The 22,039-nt window shown below is 40.7% G+C and overlaps 1 protein-coding gene across 3 annotated transcripts in view; it reads right to left on the bottom strand.

Moving 5' to 3' along the window:
* rap1gap2b (RAP1 GTPase activating protein 2b) overlaps window positions 1-22,039 on the bottom strand; it is an 89,042-nt gene that overhangs the window by 31,707 nt on the left and 35,296 nt on the right. The window lies entirely within an intron of this gene.

Below are 22,039 nucleotides of genomic sequence, written 5' to 3'. Positions count from 1 at the left end.
AAATGTTATAAATATCCTTTGCCTTTAGGTGACATTGGGCATACGTAACAACCTGTGCCCGTGTGTCCCCCCCCCCCCCCCCCCCCCCCCGTCTCTTCCCTCTGTCTATCCCTCTCTGAGTTACATGCCGATCCTGAGACACCAATAAGATGCTGACCTCTTCTGCTCCTCGGACCTGCCTGATCCATCCTGATGCCCTACGTCTGGCTGGAGTCTCATCAGATCGCTCCTGTGGAGGATGGCGCCATGTGGACAGTCGAAAGTCGCACTTGGAAGACGGCTCTGGACACTTACAGTAATACATTTATGTCTGAGGACTACAGTTGACTTGCTAACTTTAGGACTACAGTTGTCATGAACAGTTTTGCACTCGAGTTTCCATTAATGAACAGTTTATAACTTCAACAAAACAGACTTCATGTTAAAACTATAATGATTTTCCTGGTTTCACAGTTATACTTTGTGACTATATAGGACACAGTTATAGAAGCGAGTTATTTATAATCACACTATCTGTTATCACCCAAATGAGGATGGGTTTGTTTTTGAGTCTGTCGTCTGAGGGAGGTTTTCCTTGCCACCATCGCCACAGACTTGCTCATTGGGGATAAATTAGGGATAAAATTAGCTCATGTTTAAAGTCTTTAATTTTCTGTAAAGCTGCTTTGCGACAATGTCTGTTGTTAAAAGTGCTATATAAATAAACTTGACTTGAACAAAACAAACGTTTACCATTGTGAAACTGGAAAAAAAAAACTCTCTCAGCAGAGACGGGATGCAGCTATGTTGCTAACTAACTAATCTCAGCTTCTGACTTGGGCTTTTCACACAACAATGGACTTGCTGCTTCATGAATTATATGTTATATTCGATCTCACACGGTTGGTGCTCCATAGCATTCTGCTAAATACAGTCAGGTATAAATACAAGATACACTACTGTTCAAAAGTTTGGGGTCACCCAGACAATTTTGTGTTTTCCATGAAAAGTCACACTTTTATTTACCACCATAAGTTGTAAAATGAATAGAAAATATAGTCAAGACATTTTTCTGGCCATTTTGAGCATTTAATCGACCCCACAAATGTGATGCTCCAGAAACTCAATCTGCTCAAAGGAAGGTCAGTTTTATAGCTTCTCTAAAGAGCTAAACTGTTTTCAGCTGTGCTAACATGATTGTACAAGGGTTTTCTAATCATCCATTAGCCTTCTGAGGCAATGAGCAAACACATTGTACCATATGTAGATATTGCACCAAAAACCAGACATTTGCAGCTAGAAATTAAGAATACACTGTAAAACCCGATAAGGTCACTGAGCTCAAATTTTATTGAAACCGATTATGTAAAAATTTTTGAGGTAAGTAACTAAATTTTTTAAGGTAAGATTTCTTAAAAATTACACTATAGTTACACTTAATTGTAATTTTTAAGAAATCTTACCTTAAAAAATTTAGTTACTTACCTCAAAAATTTTTACGTAATCGGTTTCAATAAAATTTTTGAGCTCAGTGACCTTATCGGGTTTTACAGTGTAGTCATTTACCACATTAGCAATGTATAGAGTGTATTTCTGATTAGTTTAAAGTGATCTTCATTGAAAAGAACAGTGCTTTTCTTTCAAAAATAAGGACAATAATAAGTGACCCCAAACTTTTGAACGGTAGTGTATCTGTAAGTTTTCTGTTATGGAAGACTAAGTGGGAATGAAAATTTGTTGTCTTTGCCATGTTGCTCTTTACCTCAGACATTAACAGATTTCATATGTGAAAAGGGCTCAAGAAAAAAATCCCAGCCTGCTTCACATTCACTTTTCTCAGCATTGCATTTTTTAGAGCATGGAATATTGTATGGTAGAAGATTGAATGTGTGTGTGAGAGAAAAAGAGAGACAAAGTTGAACATGCCTAAAAATACCCACCTAATAATTCATAGGTCTCTGTAGAACTTAAGAATAGATTCCAAGAATCCATCATCAGACATGTCTCTAGTAATTATGGAGCCAGTGCCATGCCATCCATTATACTTAATATAGAGCCCATAACTCCATCCTCAGACATTACTGATGAAAGTTTTGGAATAGCAAACAGTGTCATATTAGAGAGCAAAATATTATATACTTAATAGTGCTGTCAAAGTTAACGCGATAATAACGCGTTAACGCGATCTCAATTTAACGCGATTAAAAAAAATAGTGCCGTTAACGCAAATTCTAATTTGGCCCTGCGAGTCACCCGTAGTTCCTATTGAGGCTTGTCGCGTGCTGCTTCAATAAGGGTACGTGTGAGTGATGGAGAAAGGCATAGACATATAAACATCCTCGCCGCCATATTGGATGGGGCAAAGTGGAGAATAAAGATGCCTCATTCATGTGCTGCGTTTAACTGTACCAACAGGTTTACTGTCCAAACGAGATCACATGGGATTACCTTTCACAGGTGAGACTGGAAAAATACTTTTCAATACTGTTCCTTCAGTCTTCAGTTTCCCAGCTCATCTCCACCGGGTAGGTGTAGAGTTATAAGCAGTGAGAATTAGATAATACAGTGCCGGGCAATTCCATGTAAATGTCAACCTCACCATGCAAAAATAAAGCAACATGTAATACATCAAAACCACTCCCAGAGATATCACTTAGGCCTGTATTTTACAGATGTGAATAAGCTGAACCAATTTGTAACCAACCTAATATGTCACTGTCAGTCTTTCTTTCTTATAATGTAAAACCCAAGCTAAAATCAACTTTGATCATGTACAATTCTATATTATTGCCACAAGCCACAGAAATGTATGCAAAAATCCACAAAACAGCAAAACAATAGCCATCCTAAATATTATTTAAGAACTTTGATAGTTTTAGCTGATATTTAGAGAGTTTTTCAAAGGGTTATGGTGGTTAAATTGCTGATTTTCTAAACATACGCCATGTCTATTTCAGACGCGTCACATCCGTAACGGAATTTCGTCACATCCATAACGCTGACTTTTCCTTCCGAAACTCTGCATAAAATACAAAATATTTTCAACAAAGATTTTTTTAATATTCACCTTGGACCCCTCTATCAAATGGATATCTCCATTTCGACATTAGGTTTACAATTTCACAGAGTTTGATAAAAATGTACAGTCACCCAAGAAAAGTGATACTTTTTCTGTCACATCCATAACGCATCTTTTATTGGCATTTTCCGGCATGCCCTAGATGTACTATGGGAATTGTTCTTGTTCTATCACTTCTCCAGTATGGTACAGCCTTAAAATATGCAACACCTGTTTAAATACTGGGAGACAATAAAACATGCACTGGGTCATTTGTTGCCATTTTGAGTTCAAGTGTCACGTCCATAACGCTGGAATTGCTCTGCCACACTATGATGAACGTTTTTGAACGTATGATGAATGTTTTTATTTTTGTTATCTGTTTTTTTCTTCTTTTATGGCAAATACTTCCCTTCAAAAGAAACTAATGAAGAGTAAAATAAAACATTTTTTTATTTTCACAGTGATATGCACTTTATTTTTCATCCCTTGGTTTTCTCATCTAATATGGAAGTTATGGATGTCAGTGGCTGTGACAAGACGTGTTATGCTCTGCAATAAAAAACAAACAAACATTGGTACAAAGCAAGCCCATTCAATTTTTTTATGCTTATAAGAGAATTACAATGGTTTTTCATGTGACAAAAATGTGCGATTAAATTGCGATTAATCGCGAGTTAACTATGACAGTCGCGACATTAATCGCGATTAAATATTTAAATCGCTTGACAGCACTAATACTTAATATACTATAATACTTCCCTTGGAATACGAACAACATTGTTTTTTTACTTTTATCATAATAATGTTAAAGTAGTGACAAATCATAAGATCCTGATTTTAGTGACTTCATTTTAACAGCTAAACCAGGTAAACCGGATATTAATCTTTTATAGCAATCCATGCTGTGTCATAATCCCTATCTTTCACACCCCAGAAAGATACAGATTAGGGGGAAAATCTGGTTTGGCATTTTTTCACATCCGAATCCAGGCTGTTGCTTTGGTAACCAATGACTTTCCACACAGCTCATCCCCACTTCATCACTTTTGGAGATAGACTTGGCCAAATGTGTAGACAAAGCCATCTTGTTTGCCAAGGGCTTTAGGCACCCAGAATACAAACTCTTAACACCATGTACACTTTGTTTCATAGTTTGGCAGATATTCACTAATCACAACTTCAAAAGTAAACATGACATGTCAAGGGTTGCCTGATCCATACTGATAATTGTTTAATTATAGATATCAACCTGCATCAACACTCTTCCCATGTACACAAATGGATGCTTAAATAGCTGTTTTAAAGATAATAAGTTTATTTCTATCTCATCTCATCATCTCTAGCCGCTTTATCCTGTTCTACAGGGTTGCAGGCAAGCTGGAGCCTATCCCAGCTGACTATGGGCGAAAGGCGGGGTACACCCTGGACAAGTCGCCAGGTCATCACAGGGCTGACACATAGACACAGACAACCATTCACACTCAAATTCACACCTACGGTCAATTTAGAGTCACCAGTTAACCTAACCTGCATGTCTTTGGACTGTGGGGGAAACCGGAGCACCCGGAGGAAACCCACGCGGACAACATGCAAACTCCACACAGAAAGGCCCTCGCCAGCTACGGGGCTCGAACCCGGACCTTCTTGCTGTGAGGCGACAGCGCTAACCACTACACTACCGTGCCGCCCAGTTTATTTCTATATTAAATAATAAAATGCTTATCTCGTGGTTCTACAGAAATTATAACTAGCACCATGAAGTCCTCAATTTATTAAGTAATCAACTGTAGGTTATGCAAATTAGAAACGCCCTCCTTCCTCTGGTGAGCTTGTATTGTAAGGCCTGTGTTTGCATAGTGGAACCTGATTGGCTCTTATATGGCTCTTATAATAATAATAATAATAATAATAATAATAATAATAATAGAATGACTTGTACACCAAGATGACCAGATTTGACACTAAAGTATATGCAAAAGAAAGCAATATATATCGTGGATATGGCGTGTCCGAATGCATCCAACAAGAATGAAAACAAAACGAAAAGGTACAAAAATACCAACAGCTGTGTTTCGATTACAAGAAAGACAAAAACAATTTAAAGTTAAAGTAATCCCTGGGATAATAGGTTGTTTAGGAGGAGGAATAAAACAACTGAAAGATAATATTAAAGATTTAAAAACTGTTTGATGACGTAAATGTAATAGAAAAACTCTAACAAAATGCAAAAGACAGTAATATGGGAAAGTGAAATGATAATTAGAAAGACGATATCCAGCCTGATTGAGTGAAAATATTTGAGTTTCACACACGGCTACCAAATCTTGTCAGTCATTGGCCTTTCCCTAAATTTCCAGGTTATCCACCCCCCCCCCCCCCCCCCCCCCCCCCCCGCTTTATTTATTTATTTGGGAAAGAGCATTGGCCAAATAGACAATAGTTTTGTATACCCTAGATTGTATTTTTATTTTGATCTTTGGTACTACTTACTATTGTAGAGTTGGTTAATAATAATAACAACCGTTGAGACCATCAATGATGGCGTAACAAGATTGTCAGTAATGGCGTAGCTCACTCTGACCCCATCTAATCCAGAAGGAATGATCTAAAGTGGGCCACCTTGCATAATAAATGCTGCAAGCTATATACACTATATACAAGCTATATATAGAAGCTATATACACCCTAGGAATACCGACCTATTTGCCAGAAAGAATCCAAAATGGCGAGGAATTGACCAAGAAGAAGCGATTTTTGTTGAACTGCTCATTAAGGCTTAATTAGTTCCTAACTTCATTAAATAAGCAAATTTGGGTAGAAGTTATATGCACTCTAGGTACCCCTAACTTCATGCAAGAAAGAATCAAAATTGGTGAAGAATTGAGGGAGAAGTGATTTGTGTGGAAACTGCTTGTTAGGGCTTAATTACTCCATATCTTCATTATTAATTGCAATTATGCAAATTTGGGTAGAAGCTATATGGATCCCAGGCAGACCTACCTCCCTGTTAAAAAGAATAAAAATCGGTGAAGAATTGAGAGAGAAAAAGCAATTTTCGTGAAATGTGGATAATGCCGGATGGCGCCGGACAACACATGATGGCATAAACTCATCGGCCTGTCGGCCGGATGAGATAATAATAATAATAATCACAAAAACCATGGAAAAAAATCATACTTTGATCAGTGTGTGTACCGGTTAATTATCAAGAAAATATCCAACCATAAAAAAATGGATTTTTACAGAATAAAGAAAATTAAAGAATAAGGAAAAAAATAGCGGAAGGTAAAAGTGCAGACACAGCAACAGACTATTTTCAGCAACTAATCGATGTACACTCCTAATTCTGCTTAGGTTTGGATAAATGAAGCCCTTCAGGACTGTAGAATTTTGCAAACGGCAGTAATATTTCATTTGTAATATATTTTACCACTCTGAAGCAATGTCTAAGAAATTCACTTCTCGAATGCAGGCAGCCAAAAGACTAGTAGTAATCATTTATCTCTGACTAGTCACATCTGTGAAGGAACACACACACAGATCAAACATCACACGCTCACCCACCGCTGGCTGCCTCTGCTTCGGAGTCTCTCTCTTTCTCGCTGTTTGCGTGAACGGTGCAGGAGTCCGATGAGAGCCACGGCTGCACGTATCCCCGCTCTCCTGCAGCGCACTCTGGATCTGAGCTCAGACATGCCTCAGTCTCCGAGACACAAACTCGCACCTGGATTCAATCTGTCTGCCTACATTACACTGGCACTGAGCTTCAGTCAATGCTATTCCACTATTTCCTGAGAGCGAGTGTCTTTGTGTATGAGCATCCTTCATCATCTGTCTGTCTGTCTCTCTCTCTCCCTCTCTCCCTCATTTTGTATCTGTCTTTCTAGCGCTGCTCCACCAGCCCTCCCTTTCAGCTGGCATGTCACTGCATACCTCTCTCTCTCTCATTATCTAGCTTTGCCTCATTAATCTCTGTGATCCTCTCTTAATATGTAATACATCTCTGTGCTGTGTCTACATGTTATATGTTACTCAGATCAGTTCTCTCACACCTTTGTCTCTCCTGCATTCCAGGCTGAACCTTATCCCCGCTGTCCCTTTACACACAACGAGGACAGGTTGTACCATTTCACATCCCTGTTCTCTGGATTTTCTGGTTACACTGAGTAAGTCTAAGTTTAACTGCCATGTACTACTGTTGCAAATATGGACATGCATTTTCAGTAACCCAGTGGCTTACGGTAAACGGTGACAACAGAAGCAAATGAAGAAATTACCAGCCATCTACTGCAGAAACTGTCCTATATTTGCCCTAGCTACGATAAAGGTCAGAAGCTTTGGAAACCAAATTATTCCTGAAGCTTGCACATAATTATGAGTTGAACTGCTGAGATTTATGACATTCAGGCAATTCATATTTACAGCAAGACTAATAGGATATAAAGGCTGCACGAGCTTACCAATTGCACAATAGCTACCAATCTGGGAAAGCAAAGACCAACATGTTAAGAGGAGAGCACTAATTGAAGTTTACTCTATATACCAGGCAACAAACACCCATGATTGGCATCATCAGGGATCAAATTCACAAACTCTTAAATAGTTGGGTCAATTAGAACCCCATCTTGGACATGCTTAGCCATTTATTAAGAAGAAGAAGCCACCTTTATTGGTCACATGCACACTCAAATGCATCCTCTGCATTTAACCCATCTGAAGCAGTGAGCATACACATGCACACACACAAGTGAGCAGTGAGCACACATATACCCAGAGCGGTGGGCAGCTATGCTACAGCACCCAGGGAGTAGTTGGGGATTAGGTGCCTTGCTCAAGGGTTGCCCCATGTTAACCTAACCACATGTCTTTGCGCTGTGGGAGAAACTGGAGCACCTGGAGGAAACGCACGCAGACACGGAGAGAACATGCAACTCCACACAGAAAGGCCCCCGTCGGCCACTGGGCTCGAACCCAGAACCTTCTTACTCTGAGGTGATAGTGCTAACCACTACACCACCATGCTGCCACCAATTAAGACCAGCACAAGCACCAGTTAACAAGGTAGGTGTCTACCTGTCCAACACTGGCAGATTCCCATTCAATTCTGTCAGGGTCCATGCTTTTTTTTTTTTACTGCCATTCTTTTCTGTACCAAGGAAAAACTCCCTGAAATGACATGAGGAAGAAACCTTGAGAGTGAGACTCAAAAGGTGAACCATTATCTTCTAGGTGACACCAGATAGTGCTATTATACAAATCATTACAATATGCAGTTGTAGAAGACTAAAGGCAAACAAAAACTAAATGTGTTAAAAGGATATCCTGTATGTGTATGTGAATGAGTCCTTGAATGAGTACAGGATGATTATTACACAATTACAATTGAAGTTTTTAGGTACAAAGCTTCAATATCCGGGCGGCACGGTGGTGTAGTGGTTAGCGCTGTCGCCTCACAGCAAGAAGGTCCGGGTTCGAGCCCCGTGGCCGGCAAGGGCCTTTCTGTGCAGAGTTTGCACGTTCTCCCTGTGTCTGCGTGGGTTTCCTCCGGGTGCTCCGGTTTCCCCCACAGTCCAAAGACATGCAGGTTAGGTTAACTGGTGACTCTAAATTGACCGTAGGTGTGAATGTGAGTGTGAATGGTTGTCTGTGTCTATGTGTCAGCCCTGTGATGACCTGGCGACTTGTCCAGGGTGTACCCCGCCTTTCGCCCGTAGTCAGCTGGGATAGGCTCCAGCTTGCCTGCGACCCTGTAGAACAGGATAAAGCGGCTACAGATAATGAGATGAGATGAGCTACAATATCCAGGGAGACTGTCCACTTGTTTGGGGAGTGCAAATCCTTAGGATGGAACCGTCTACAGCAGCAGAAGGTGAGTCACAAGTGCAGAAAATGGCGAATAAAAGTCAAGTGTCAGGATGAAAGGATGTTTTAGCTCATGTTCCTTGACGAGCTGGCAGTGTGAAATACTTTTAAAGGATATAATTTGCAAAAGAATACATAACTAGGGTGAATGGCTATCACTTCAAATCACATGGCTGAGACTGAGTCTTTATCCCACATAGAAGAATGGTCAATAATGAGATGCTGGCAGCATGCAAATCTGCTCTGTCCCTGTGCATCTAGCTTCAACACAGTACTTTGCAATTGCCAATACTTATCCAGGAGAAGATGATAATGTATTCTGAGGCTACTGTAAAAATAGCCCTCCTTTCTCCATCTAGCCATTATCCATAACCGCTTATCCTGTGCAGGGTCACGGGCAAGCTGGAGCCTATCCCAGCTGACTATGGGCGAGAGGCAGGGTACACCCTGGACAAGTTGCCAGGTCATCGCAGGGCTGACACATAGACACAAATGACAATTCACACTCACTTTAGAGCCACCAATTAGCTTAACCTGCATGTCTTTGGACTGGGGGGAAAACCAACACAGACATGGGGAGAACATGCATACTCCATACAGAAAGGCCCCCGTCGTCCACTGGGCTCAAACCCAGAACCTTCTTGCTGTGAGGCGACAGTGCTAACCACTACACCACCGTGGCCCTCCTTTCTAACATGCATAATGAATTGGGCATACATACTGTATGTGCAGAGATATGAAATTTCAACTAGAGGTGAACTGTAATTAGTCTGACCGGAGATGCAAAGAGCATACGGGGTGAAGTGCTTAAGTTACAGAGAGAATGCATAAAAACAGTAAAGGGTGCTATTCTCTAACCAGATGAAGTGCACACGCTTACTGAGAAGTGCATGTGAAAACGAGAAACTAATATGATAACGACGCCAATATAGCCTCAGGAGCTGGAGTCCACAAGCACACGCTGCTGTTTATTTATTTTCTGTATTGAAAAATACATCACCTGACATGGATGTTGGACCAAACACTTTTAATCATATCCATTTTTATGTGATGTAGCTGAGGTTGAGGAACTGTCAGACCTAGAATTCACAGGCCACTGATATTTCTAATTCTGTTTTTTTTTTTTAAGAGAAACATATTTAAAGGGCGGCACGGTGGTGTAGTGGTTAGCGCTGTCGCCTCACAGCAAGAAGGTCCGGGTTCGAGCCCCGTGGCCGGCGAGGGCCTTTCTGTGTGGAGTTTGCATGTTCTCCCCGTGTCCACGTGGGTTTCCTCCGGGTGCTCCGGTTTCCCCCACAGTCCAAAGACATGCAGGTTAGGTTAACTGGTGACTCTAAATTGACCGTAGGTGTGAGTGTGAATGGTTGTCTGTGTCTATGTGTCAGCCCTGTGATGACCTGGCGACTTGTCCAGGGTGTACCCCGCCTTTCACCCGTAGTCGGCTGGGATGGGCTCCAGCTTGCCTGCGACCCTGTAGAAGGATAAAGCGGCTACAGATAATGAGATGAGATGAGATGAGATGAGATGAGATGAGACATATTTTTAAAAAAAATCATACATCTGGTTTAGATCAAGACAACTTTGGATTTTTATCCAAATACAAAAATGCATATATGGAGCAGTAAACAGATATAGATACAGTACTAGCACTGCATTACATCCCTCGTGTATATGATATACATCTCCAGACCCTTCTCTTTCTACAATCACTGTCATCTCTGTCTTGGCTTGCGCTACAAAATGCATATATTTCAAATATGAAACACAGCACATGTAAGAAATATATTTCAGTGGTTGGTGGATGAGGTGTCTATAGACTTCTGTTTCAGTAAAGCAGACAGCCAGAGCGCAATCGACACCTGTTGTCTGCAGGGTGATGGAAAAGTCAAAACAAAATCAATAGCTGTGAAGGCTGGAGGTTAAATGCAGTGTGTGGTGCTGTATAGACTTAGAGTGCTTCATTAAGACCATTCATTCCAGCAGACAGGCTGAGAGAGGCAGAGACTCTCGCTCCACGATAAGCAATCACAGCCGATAAGATGGGAGACATGCTCAGGGACAGGTGTTTAGTGTGTAGGGCCATGAGTGACAGTTCTACACACACACACACACACACACACACACACACACACACACACAGTTTCAAAACACCGTGGCATAGATTCTACAAGTTTCTGGAACTGTAATGGATGCATGGAGCACTGTTATATTCAGAATTATTCTATCCACATTCACTGGATTTGTGCAATCGCACGCTCTGATTGGCTACTCTACTACTAGGCTATCAGCTCATATACCGTGAGTAATAGAAAAACAAAACGACGGAGCGTGTTGCTGAACCAACCGAGGATGAAATAAAAACTCTACTCGAAAACAAAACCCCAAAAAATACAAAAAAAGCAACAAAATATGGAATAAAAGTATTTGATGGCAAGAATGTATCTTTTTTATTTTTCAAGAATTATTATTATGGCATTTTTCACAAATGTCTACTGTCATTTCACCGGTTTGTTTACATTCTAAGTGGAAATTATTTTGTCAGACGTTTTGTATAAAGTTTTTATTTATCAAATTTGCAAAAAATAAAAATGCTCCGTTTCTCAAAATCCAGTGAATGTGGATAGAATAAAACAGTTATTCCACTCAATCTCATCGTACATGCATACCTGCCAACCTTGAAAAAATTTTATGAGTACAATTTTACAATTTCATGAGTACACCCCCCCCCCCCCCCCCTCGCGTCAACCTCACCCCAACCCGGCGCGCATGCGCCCCCACAGACCACAACCAGCAGACCAAAAACACACTTTCAATCCAGTTTTATTGATTGACCTTGGGAACATAGTCCAGTTTTGTAAAACATTCCTATTGATAGACTTTGGGAAACTGTTATTGATGGCTCTTGGGAACTTCCTTCCGTTTTGAAAAGCACAACAAACATTAAATACACGTGCAAATGAAATGAAATGAAATCAGAGCCACTCTTTCAAAATAAATAACAACACATTAAATTAATACAGTATGTAAAAAAGGCACTTTCAACACAAAACATGGTCTGCACAAATTTCCCATGCAACAGGTTTAGACTTTTGCATTTTTTTAACATGTTGGAAGTATATTGCATTATACAGTAAAAATATTGCATTATACAGTACACTGCAGTATTTTGTAGTATGCCTTTTTCATGTGCAAACTATTGCATTTGCATTCGAAATATTGCATTTACTGCAGTAATACTGTATAAAAAAGCATTTGATACTGCAGTACCACGCAGGTTTTTTCATAAGAGGGATGACCAATTTTCGACTTCACATCATCTGCAAACATTCTAGGCTACCATTGACAGAAGTTACCGACTGCCCTTAAGATATACAACACGCTACGTTTTGTTGAGCACATCAATAAAGTGGTACTTATCATAGTGAGTCAATGAGAGCGCGAGAGGAATTGTAATCAGGTTTCGCTGGTTACTGCATCGAATATGCAACCTCGAGTGACGGCTTCGAAGTTAAATGAAGAGCTAGCCTGTACTGTTGGTGTTGTAAATGCACAAAATAACGGCTAGGAAGCTCTCGAGTACACGTGAAACACAACCGTTTCTATTACAAATATAAAAACGACGTCTCTAACCGACGTTTCAATCCCCGACTCGCTCTAGCCACCTGGCTGCACCGCTGCACTCAAGTCAGAGACGCGAAGGAGGAAGGGGAGGGGCTGAAGAGGGCAGAGCCACACGCTCTGGAAGAGGGGCGGGGGGATTGGGCAAAGCGTTCCATTCTGGCTTTGAGTTTTCTCACAGATCAGCGGTATCAACTTCAGCGAGAACTTGACTGAAATGCGAGTTCGGACGATATGCGTACTTTTTAATGTGAAAACGTACAGTCGTACAATGAGGTAAAAATTCGTAGCGGCTACGCAAGATGCATACAGGTTGGCAGGTATGTACATGGCTTAAAGTCAACTCGATGCTACGTGCCTCATCGGCTATCGGCTCATGTACGACTCGATTTCGTGGAATAACTGTTAAATATATTCCTTCAATGGTGTTTTAATCACTTATATACACACACACGTCACTTTATTAGGAACACCGTATCCATGCAACTATCCACTCAAACAATCGTGTGACAACAGCACAATGCAAATACAGGTGAAGAGCTTTGGTTAATGCTCACGTTAAACATCAGAATGGGGAAACATATGGTCACAGTTGTTTTTGACCATGGCATGGTTGTTGATGCCACTGTAGGTGTGGGCTGGTGTGAGTATTTCAGAAACTGCTGATCTCCTGGGATTTTCATGCACAAATGTCTCTAGACTTTTATACAGAATGATGCAAAAAATAAAAATATGCATTGAACAGCAGTTCTACTCACTGGAAATACCTTGCTGATGAGATATGATAGAGGAGAATGGCCAGATCGGTTTGAGCTGACAGGAAGGCTATGGTATCTCTCTTATAATCACTCTTTACCACTGAGGAGAGCAGAAAAGCATCTGAAAAGGCACAACACTGAATCTTGAGGCAGAAGGGCGAAAACAGCAGATCACATGAGGTTCCAAGCCTTTCAGATGAGAACATGAATCTCAGGCTATAACTGTCCAAAACTGGACAGCAGAACATAGGAAAACATTTCCTAGTCCTTTTCCTATCTTTAACTGCCCAGTTTCTATCAACCTGGTATATATGATATACATATACATATGAATGTATCCTAGGAACACTATACAGAAATACACTCAGGATGCAATGCAAGTCCATTGCTGAAATATGCATGCTCCCAGACAGGATTCTGCAGAAAGGACACCAATTATTCTTGACACCAGACATGTGAGGACACAAAGACAGGTTTGTCTGCCAGCCTTTCCATCTTGACAAAAAAATCCCCTTTGAGACATGCATTAGACAGTGCACTCAGTAGGGAAGCTGCAGTGTCTGCCCTTGCCCCATCACTGTTCATGCTCATGTCTTCCTCTTTTTTCCCCTCTGCACAGCCTTTAATTTACGTCCATTGCAAATGAAACAGTACTGACCTACAGTCTCTCCCTTTCTTTCTCTGGCATCCTGTGTACATCACTGTTATGCACCTGTTCTGCCTCTGACCTTTAACAGTGTGTAATTGTCTCTCTTTCCCTGAGCTTTCTCTGGGTTAGAGCAACACATTTAGATAGATAATGGATAATGTCAGTAGCCCTACAGCTTTCTCCTCCTAATCCATTCTGTACCCATAAAGGTAGAAGTGCTGAATTTTTTTTTCACTAAAATGTCAGTTTTAAATTTGGTTCCAGAAATACCTTGGCATTGTACTGAAGGAAAAGACCAAAACCTGTCTGACAATGCAGAGAGAGAGAGAGGCTGCAGAGGATGTATGAAAACACAGTATGATGGAATGTAATAGAAAAGAAAGGGTAAATATAATAATAATGTAGTGGTTAGCACTGGGGCGGCACGGTGATGTAGTGGTTAGCACTGTCGCCTCACAGCAAGAAGGTCCTGGGTTCAAGCCCAGCAGCCGGCGAGGGCCTTTCTGTGTGGAGTTTGCATGCTCTCCCTGTGTCCGCGTGGGTTTCCTCCGGGTGCTCCGGTTTCCCCCACAGTCCAAAGACATGCAGGTTAGGTTAACTGGTGACTCTAAATTGACCGTAGGTGTGAATGTGAGTGTGAATGGTTGTTTGTCTCTATGTGTCAGCCCTGCGATGACCTGGCGACTTGTCCAGGGTGTACTCCGCCTCTCGCCCATAGTCAGCTGGGATAGGCTCCAGCTTGCCTGCGACCCTGTAGGACAGGATAAGCGGCTACAGATAATGGATGGATGGATGGTTAGCATTGTTGTCTCACAGTAAGAAAGTCCTGGGTTCGAGTCCAGTGGCCGGCGAGGGCCTTTCTGTGTGGAGTTTGCATGTTCTCCCCGTGTCTGCATGGGTTTCCTCCGGGTGCTCCGGTTTCCCCCACAGTCCAAAGACATGCAGGTTAGGCTAATTGGTGGCTCTAAATTGACCGTAGGTGTGAATGTGAGTGTGAATGGTTGTTTGTCTCTATGTGTCAGCCCTGCGATGACCTGGTGACTTGTCCAGGGTGTATCCCGCCTCTTGCACATAGTCAGCTGAGATAGGCTCCAGCTTGCCTGCGACCCTGCACAGGGTAAGCGGCTACAGATAATGGATGGATGGATAATAATAATTATAATAATACACAAACAACTGTGTATTATATAATACACACACAGTATTTTTTTTCCAAGCATAACAACCATATAGTGATGATGGTATGGTGTGATGATGAAGATGGCACATAGTGAAATAATAAAGGCCTATTCTTTATTTATCAACCAAAGAGACTTATGTTTAAATAAAGAGGGAAAATGTATTACATATTTAAATATTAACATGATGACGATATTCAGTGAGTATTAAGTATATTTAGAAGAAGAAGAAGCCTTTATTTGGTCATATGTAAACTCAAACACAGTGAAATTCCTCCTCTGGATTTAACCCATATGAAGCAGTGAACACATGCATGCACACAAATGTGAGCAGTGAGCACACACACTTATCCAGAGCAGTGGGCAGCTATGCTACAGCACCCAGGGAGCAGTTGGGGGTTTGGTGCCTTGCTCAAGGGCACTTCAGCCATGATACATTTTTCTTGCTGGTCCCGGGAATTGAACCAGTGACCCTTAGGGTTGTTTCGCTAACCTTCAGGCCATGGCTGTCCCCAATTTATCTATATGCAGTCCTTATTATACCAGTATAGCAATGGTGTACATGGACAGAAAGTTTGTTTTTGGTTGTGCAATTCAAACTGCAGGTCCAGTGTCACTTAATGAAGCTCAGATGCTGTATCTTGTGGGTTTCTTTCAGAACAGGCTTCTTCTTATACCTCATTCAAAACTATTACTGTTATTTTTGTGGTGTTGGGGGCGGCACGGTGGTGTAGTGGTTAGCGCTGTCACCTCACAGCAAGAAGGTCCAGGTTCAAGCCCCGTGGCCAGCGAGGGCCTTTCTGTGTGGAGTTTGCATGTTCTCCCCGTGTCCGCGTGGGTTTCCTCCGGGTGCTCCGGTTTCCCCCACAGTCCAAAGACATGCAGGTTAGGTTAACTGGTGACTCTAAATTGAGCGTAGGTGTGAATGTGAGTGTGAATGGTTGTCTGTGTCTATGTGTCAGCCCTGTGATGACCTGGCGACTTGTCCAGGGTGTACCCCGCCTTTCGCCCGTAGTCAGCTGGGATAGGCTCCAGCTTGCCTGCGACCCTGTAGAACAGGATAAAGCGGCTAGAGATAATGAGATGAGATGTGGTGTTGATTCTGAAACTCAGTGACTAACAATCAACTAAACAGTGAGATCTTTTGGATCATCTTTGCCTCCCTCACTATGCTTCATTGTGCAAAAGGGCAGCATGCTCATGTGTCCAAGTCATGGCAAAGTATTAACATTTCCAGACTTGTAAAACTTTATATTTACCTTGATTGTGCTTAGCTGTTTTTTTGTGTTTTTTTTTTTTTTAACTTTTGGGTTTTGTGTGTGTGTGTTGAAAAGCTCTTTGATTTTCATCATAGTAATGAATGACTAAAAACAAAGGGTTTTTTACACACGTGTAACCTCAATTATAAGTCCATTATAATATTTCAAATCCTGAAAGCAAGTTTAAAGAATAAAAACATTGTTTGCAAGCATGATTGTTTGTTTGCATTAATTAATATTTCTCAAGGATGTCAATAATTTAGTCATATATATTTCTGGAAGGAGGTATTATAATTGTAGCTAGGTCTCATGATTAATACACAAAGTGGAAAAACAAAACCTCTTCTCCATTACATGATTTATATAACCCCTTCGGACATAACGTGTACAACTGTACACATGAAGCTCCATAGCATTTTTCCTTGTGTCCGAGGGGGTTATGATGGCTAGTTTTATGTGCCACATCTTTATGTGCGCACTTAGATTTATTAGGACCTTTGACACCAAAAGCTGGGAAAACTTATTTTAAACAATGAACGACACAAACTAATATACAAACTACTTCAAACCTGATATGCAGGTGTATATTCAAACCCCTTGTTCACCAGGACCACGATTTCACTATTTATTCTTAAATAAAAAGCGGTATCTTAAATTTTTGAGTGGAAATTTGTAATCACGATGTGTAAAGGTGCCAATATTTCTGGACTTGTGTGTATTTCAACAGTAGCTACCATGTTACCTTAATCATTATCCGTATAGCTCAATTATTCTTGCATGTTCATGTAGCTGTGCTAATTTAGCCAAATTAGCTTGTTTTCAGTGAGCTAAACACTGTTCAGAATCAACAAATTACCTCAACACACCATCAAAGATCTCATCTCATTATCTCTAGCCGCTTTATCCTTCTACAGGGTCGCAGGCAAGCTGGAGCCTATCCCAGCTGACTACGGGCGAAAGGCGGGGTACACCCTGGACAAGTCGCCAGGTCATCACAGGGCTGACACATAGACACAGACAACCATTCACACTCACATTCACACCTACGGTCAATTTAGAGTCACCAGTTAACCTAACCTGCATGTCTTTGGACTGTGGGGGAAACCGGAGCACCCGGAGGAAACCCACGCGGACACGGGGAGAACATGCAAACTCCGCACAGAAAGGCCCTCGCCGGCCCCGGGGCTCGAACCCAGGACCTTCTTGCTGTGAGGCGACAGCGCTAACCACTACACCACCGTGCCGCCACCATCAAAGATGATCAATAAATTACAATCTTGTTGTCTTCCATCACTCTGACTTGATTAAGTATGATTAAACTTGGAAATGGTATGCTGTATGATGTGTGGTTTTAGTTGATGTTGATCATAATGCTAGTTTATGGTTAGCCTGTTTACTAGGGTTATTAGCAAACTGAAAACTAGCTCTCAAATCCAGATTACGTAAGTGGGTCTAGATTTACATTTTAGTTGCTAAATACTCCAGAATCAAACTGATTAATATGCTTTGAGATTAATATTTGACTCATAAGCTGGGGCTTAATCAAAACGATAATAAATGCAAACACAAACTGAAAAGCTCAAATAAGTATGAACTGGCATAAGCTGTGGTATGTCAAATGCTAGAACCTGATAACAGAGACAGTAAATGGAGACAAATAATAAACATGAGCTATTGGACTGAAGTAAAATGCACATAGAGGACTAGTGAGTTCTGCTACACAAACCAAAAACAGCATTGCTTTTATATCTCCTCCACAAAACAGTTCTGTTGAACTGTCTGTTGTACAAAGCCCATCCATCATCTGTAGCCGCTTATCCTGTCCTACAGGGTCGCAGGCAAGCTGGAGCCTATCCCAGCTGACTACGGGCGAGAGGCAGGGTACACCCTGGACAAGTCGCCAGGTCATCACAGGGCTGACACATAGAGACAAACAACCATTCACACCTACTGTCAATTTAGAGCTACCAATTAGCCTAACCTGCATGTCTTTGGACTGTGGGGGAAACACGGGAAGAGCATGCAAACTCCACACAGAAAGACCTTCATCGTCCGCTGGGCTCGAACCCAGGACCTTCTGCTAACCACTACACCACCGTGCTGCCCTTGTACAAAACAATCTTTTTTCACTAACCTCTGGAATAATGAAAGGAGGATAAATCATATTCTGGCCAGTATCAGCTCTTTAAAAATAAAAGTGTGCATCTGTGTGTGACTACAGGTCCCTCTACTGGCAAAATGTTGGTAGGAAAATAAAAACGCTCTTCTCCATGACACCATGTATAATAGATGGATGGTTTTAAGTGGCACATCTTTAAGGTCCACTTGCATTTGGTTATTTACAACCATGGACATTAGCAAGATGGGGAAGAAAAACCTGATCTAAACAATGAACCACTTCAAATTTGATAAAAAGTATAAAAATAACTTTGATGCTGGAAACCAACAAGGTATGTACGTGTGTGTGTGTGTGTGTGTGTGTGTGTGTGTGTGTGTGTATTATGATTATAGTTCAATGGTATTATTGTTATCATTGCTATTGTTGAGTACTAATAGTAGTAATGCTGTTAAACTGTTACTAATATTTTTAACACAATGAGAAAATTAGACTTTAATCAACCTCCAAGCATGTTAAGGTAACAAGTATTTATCCAAATAATACATATCTAAAATCTATTCCAACAACAATTCTTAACTTCTGCAAAAAAGCTCTTGCAAAGAAAAAGACATCTTGATTAAAATGCCTTCATTGAAATAACATTTCTAACCATCCAGCTAAAAGCAAATCTAGTGTATCTAGCATAAGTCAATTTCAATTCCCTGCTCAGTTTCATAATAGTGAGAAGAGAAAGTGCTCAATGCACAGTTCTGTTCACAGACCAGCAGGCAACATTAGGCAACCCTGTCCTCAACGTTCACTCTAAACCTGGTCTACCCCGAGAGGAACAATGGAAAATGAAAGAGTTAAATATCTACTGTGGGTTTATGCAAATTGTGCAAGATTTCAGTTACTGTTGCACAGTGGAAATTTCAAAAAAATAAAAAATACGCACACAATGTACTGTGGGTGATCATTACTGTCTACAAAATCAGGTTATAGCTCATTGATATGAGCTAATCAAACATTTTGGTTATTTTACACAATTACTAAAAAAATAAATATGTGAAATTTGGAGTGATGCATTTTGGTACTTCCACTACTTGCTCGTTACATTAGCCTCAGAAAGTCAGTGGAAATATAAAATAAAATGAAAAGCAACCATTCCCCAGAAAAATGTATTTAGCAAAAGAAAGAAGAAAAGAAATACAATCCTGCTGTATAAGGCTGATTCTGTTACCAGTCTTCTAAACTGGTTGTATAACACTTTTCTCCCTGACTGAGCACCTTCGCTCCATCTATTTTTCATCAGATGAAGGCGCCACTACCGGCCCACTGTAGAGGAGAGAGAGAGAGAGAGAGAGAGAGAGAGAGAGAGATGATGGCAGTGATATAGAGAGTGAAATAGCATTAAGGGATGAATGGTGGAGTGGAAGAGAAGTCATCACTGCTGAGACGCAAAACCCTAGGGAAAAAAATGTATGCAAACAAAAGGGGTCCTAAAAGTGGTAAGGAACTCTCCAGAGACACAGGGATGTAGCAGTATTCCAAATATATTAAGGTAAAAAGAAAGTGCGAATAAAAACCTTTTCCAGATCAAATTAAATCTTTATAATAAATGTATATAAAGATGACTTAATGAAAGGGGAAAACTAACAGGAGGGAGCAGAATTTAGAGCTGCATAATACAGACAATACGTAATAGCACACTGTAATTATATTGCTACAGATTGTGTCATGTTGTGGTGATGGTGATATTTAAGTTAAAGCATGCTTTGCATTATGTAAGGAATAAAATACAAACGAGCACGCTGTTATCGGAAAATAATCAAAGTGGGGTGATGTGAGTTACCATTACCACCCCAACAACATGTCTCAAATATTTTTATTCCTTTTTCTCCTCCAAATTCTACACAATTTGGTCACTTGCCAATTCCCACCCACCAACCAGCTCTTCTCTATCATATGGCAGCTACAACCCGAGAGACTGAAGGGTAGCACATGCTTCTTCCAAGACATCTGCAGTTAGGAAACCCCATTTGTTCAAACTGCTTTTCCATATAGATGTGCTCACAGACGTTTATGATTGGCTAGTCATTGTGATTGACAAAAGAGAGAGTATGGCCAGTTTGACGCCATTGTCCTGGGGCCATGGATGGCTGTGGCCTTATCGAGAACTGAACACATGATCTCCTGATGACAGAGCAAACACTTTTCTGTTACAAAACCATTTTATTCCTTGTATATAACATAAAAACCACGAGTTGGCCTAGTGGTTAGTGCGTCTGCCTCTCGATTGGGAGATCGTGAGTTCTGCTCATGGTCGGGTCATACCAAAGACCATCATAAACATGGTACCTACTGCCGTCTGGCAAGGCACGCTGCAATACAGATGCGAATGGGGAGTCGAACTCTCGCGGTTACCAGAGGACTAGCCCCCCACTGTAACCCTAGCTGTGTAACAGGCGAGAGGCCGAGGGCTACAGAAACGGAGATCGGTGCCGCCCTATGCGCCACATGGTGTGGGAAGGGACTTTGACTTTAATATAACATAACAATAACGTTATTTATCTGGGATTGATACAATACTCACAGGAACACATAAAAAATGATGCTCATTTGCTTTTTACAGGCATTTGCAAAGGACAATAATAATAATAATAATAGCCATGTGACATTGTTTACTCAAATCTTACTTATGAACAATTATTGAGGAAAAACGTTTTTAGAGAATGTGTTCATATTTTTTTTGTCAGAAGTATTTGTACTATTTTTTTTTTCCCCAGAGAGAATAATGTGTGGTTGTGTTATCAACATCATCTAGGCAGACCACAATCTGTGATTGCAGAGATACCAGTATACCGTAAGTAACTGGAATTATATTAACTGTATTGGTCTATTGTTGGAAAATTGGATAAAAATGCAGAATAAACTGCAGCTATGCTAAAAGACGTTCTCTTCATTGTTAGCGTGAAACAGTTGTCAGGTTTAATGTGTGTTAGTCACATATTTTAAACATCTATTGAATGCCCCAACAGCTGCCCAAAGAACTTCCATTATAAGTGAATTCCAAGTACTGTAATTTTTTTCTATTCTTTTCTCAGTACAGGGATATGTGTAAAAAAAACCTGTCCATAGTAATCACATGGACAAACGTACAAAAAAAATCAAAAAGTAAAAAAAAAGCTCTATTCCTTTAACAAACAATATATTGTGCAGTCTAGTGGAGTGGAGTTCTCTACACATGCATAATGCAATGGATGTCATCTCGGTCATCTCTCAGGAGTCCAGCTACACACACGAATCCCATCAAATCCTTTTAACAACACACTAAGCAACAAGTGGACCTGCAGTGTATCAGTTTTACATTCAAGTTCTATATAAATGACTGAAAAATTCTCCTCAGCGCGCACACACAAGCATCTATACAGAGTTTTTGAATACTGATCACTTTTGATCACAAGCATCCCAAGACTAAAGCTTGGCTAAAATGAGACAAAACAGATATAGCTAGGCTAAACAACATACCATAATAAACATGAAAAGAGTTATGCACACACACACACACACACACACA

Source organism: Neoarius graeffei, chromosome 12, assembly GCF_027579695.1.
Source record: "Neoarius graeffei isolate fNeoGra1 chromosome 12, fNeoGra1.pri, whole genome shotgun sequence".
NCBI classification, from domain to species: domain Eukaryota; kingdom Metazoa; phylum Chordata; class Actinopteri; order Siluriformes; family Ariidae; genus Neoarius; species Neoarius graeffei.
This window is presented reverse-complemented; position numbering and strand designations above follow the sequence as displayed.